Raw genomic sequence first — 2,393 nt, forward strand, 5'->3', positions numbered from 1 at the left:
AATATATCTTGTTCTCATCCGGTATTGATTCCAATCCCTTTACGATTGAAGCGAGTGTTCAACCAACTGAGCCATCGGAATTCTGTAAAGGTAATATTCATTGATCATTCATCTTAACTACGCCACTATCACATCATCTCATTCATCTGTGGTGTTTCAATCATCTTGTTTTGTTGATAAAGGGGAAACCCGAAACGTTCATTTGATCTGTTTTTGTAATTAAATTGAAGCTTACATTCAACTTCACGTTGTTATTTATTATGTAAAGGTAATAATCACGACACCATTCCTTGGGCTTCTCCATATATGGACGAATCGCCATATAATATTTTTTTTCATAAAACTTTTAGATACTTCGTATGTCGATCCATAAAGATCACCGTCAACTTGTCAAAAATTCCCAAATTTGAGAATTCAGTTCTCCTCCTCCTCCTCCTCCTCCTCCTCCTCCTCCTCCTCCTTCTTCTTCTTCTTCTTCTTCTTCTTCTTCTTCTTCTTCTTCTTCTTCTTCTTCTTCTTCTTCTTCTTCTCATATGCCTTTATATCTGGAGTCCTGTTGCGAAGATGAAGGTACTCGTCTTTTTGAGTTCTTCCAGCGGGCCGAACCATTCTTTTATGTAGAGAATTTTCAGAGGGCCATATCTCTTCTCCATGGATTGTCTATTTTCTGCATCGCTGCAGTATATGCTCTGTAACTTCTTCCTCCTTACCACATGAGCAGACTGGTGACTGTGTCAGCATCTGTGCTTATGCTTTTTAAGTCTATTGTGGCCTGTCCTGAGGCGGAATAGGATTACTGGTTCATAATGTTCAAATAAATAATAATATTCTGAGGATTCAGTGGAGTCGCTGGTTGAAGAGAATTCGAATGTTGTGGGCATTTGAATCAAACTAGATTGGATGTTAGGGGCAGCGTGGCTCAGCGGTACAGTCTTTGCTTCGTACCCGAAAGGTACCGAGTTCGATCACCCGCCGCTGCACGGGACGGGACATGAGGCTCGTTAGGCGATATTACAAATTTTTCGAACAGAGATAACGCTGTTAAAGGCCAGGCACTCATTTTACACCTAAGTACAGTGTGAGAATGCGTGTAAGGGGCCTTCTCCAAGAACTCAACTGTGCGCCGAGCGAGGTTTGAACCCAGGACTTCCTATTCGAAAGCGAGGATCATATCACTAGACCACATAGCCGCACAAATTTGATTTTGGTATTTGAAGGACGAAATTTTAAAGACATGCTTTTCCAGACGACGGCAGTTAACTGCTAAGGGTTAATGAAATAAATCACGTATTGATAAAGATCTAGTCACATGACAATAATACCATTTATATCATTGTAATTGATTTATATATTTCTGATTGGATCGTGTTGTTGATATTCATTTACTATCACGTGCACTCGGATAAAAATGAACTACAACTATGACATAAGGTAAAATATAATAATAGAATCGTTGACTGTTTCATGGTAATCCTTGCTTGTTTAACAAAGCGCAAAGGCTAACTAGAGAAAAATTATAGTTGGTTATACTATTAAATTTTGACTATGACTTTTTCATGTGTTCAACACATTACAGGACTTGTGTTATTTTCAGTTATTCGTTTTGTGTAGTGAGACAAGGCTTTAGCACAAAACGACCATTGATTATTACTATATTGTTATAGAATGGTTGTAGTTATAATGTCCATGATTATAGGCAGCGAACTACAAGTAATTGTAGTAGTAGTAGTAGTAGTAGTAGTAGTAGTAGTAGTAGTAGTAGTAGTAGTAGTAGTAGTAGCATTAGCAGTGGTAGTAGTAGTAGTAGTAGTAGTAGTAGTAGTAGTAGTAGTAGTAGTAGTAGTAGTAATAGTAGTAGTAATAGTAGTAGTAGTAGTAGTAGTAGTAGTAGTAGTAGTAGTAGTAGTAGTAGTAGTAGTAGTAGTAATAGTAGTAGTAGTAGCATTAGAAGTGGTAGTAATAGTAATAGTAGTAGTAGTAGTCGTTGTAGTAGTAGTAGTAGTAGTAGTAGTAGTAGTAGTAGTAGTAGTAGTAGTAGTAGCATTAGCAGTGTAGTGGTAGTAGTACTAGTAGTAGTAGTAGTAGTAGTAGTAGTAGTAGTAATAGTAGTAGTAGTAGTAATATTAGTAGTAGTAGTAGTAGTAGTAGTAGTAGTAGTAGTAGTAGTAGTAGTAGTAGTAGTAGGAGTAGTAGTTGTAGTAGCAGCAGTAGTAGTAGTAGTAGTAGTAGTAGTAGTAGTAGTAGTAGTAGTAGTAGTAGTAGTAGTAATAATAATAATAGTAGTAGTAGTAGTAGTAGTAGTAGTAGTAGTAGTAGTAGTTGTAGTAGTAGTAGTAGTAGTAGTAGTAGTAGTAGGAGTAGTAGTAGTAGTAGTAATAGTAGTAGTAGTATAC

The 2,393-nt window shown here is 36.8% G+C and overlaps 1 protein-coding gene across 3 annotated transcripts in view; it reads left to right on the top strand.

The window, feature by feature from the left end:
- The first annotated feature begins 1,189 nt into the window (after positions 1–1,189).
- The window catches only part of LOC144966719 (uncharacterized), a 13,686-nt gene continuing 12,482 nt past the window's right edge, over positions 1,190–2,393 (top strand). Inside the window, exon 1 of one of the 3 annotated variants that reach the window (XM_078903487.1) lies at positions 1,190–1,431. The gene's annotated coding sequence lies outside the window, so the exon portion shown is untranslated. Of the gene's footprint in view, positions 1,432–1,487; positions 1,520–1,542; positions 1,584–2,393 lie in introns of those variants that run through there. The other 2 variants (XM_078903489.1, XM_078903490.1) reach the window with 2 other exon arrangements.

The sequence above is a fragment of the Berghia stephanieae genome, chromosome 2 (genome assembly GCF_034508935.2).
Source record: "Berghia stephanieae isolate SIO BIC M18660-M18661 chromosome 2, UCSD_Bste_1.3, whole genome shotgun sequence".
NCBI classification, from domain to species: Eukaryota; Metazoa; Mollusca; class Gastropoda; order Nudibranchia; family Aeolidiidae; genus Berghia; species Berghia stephanieae.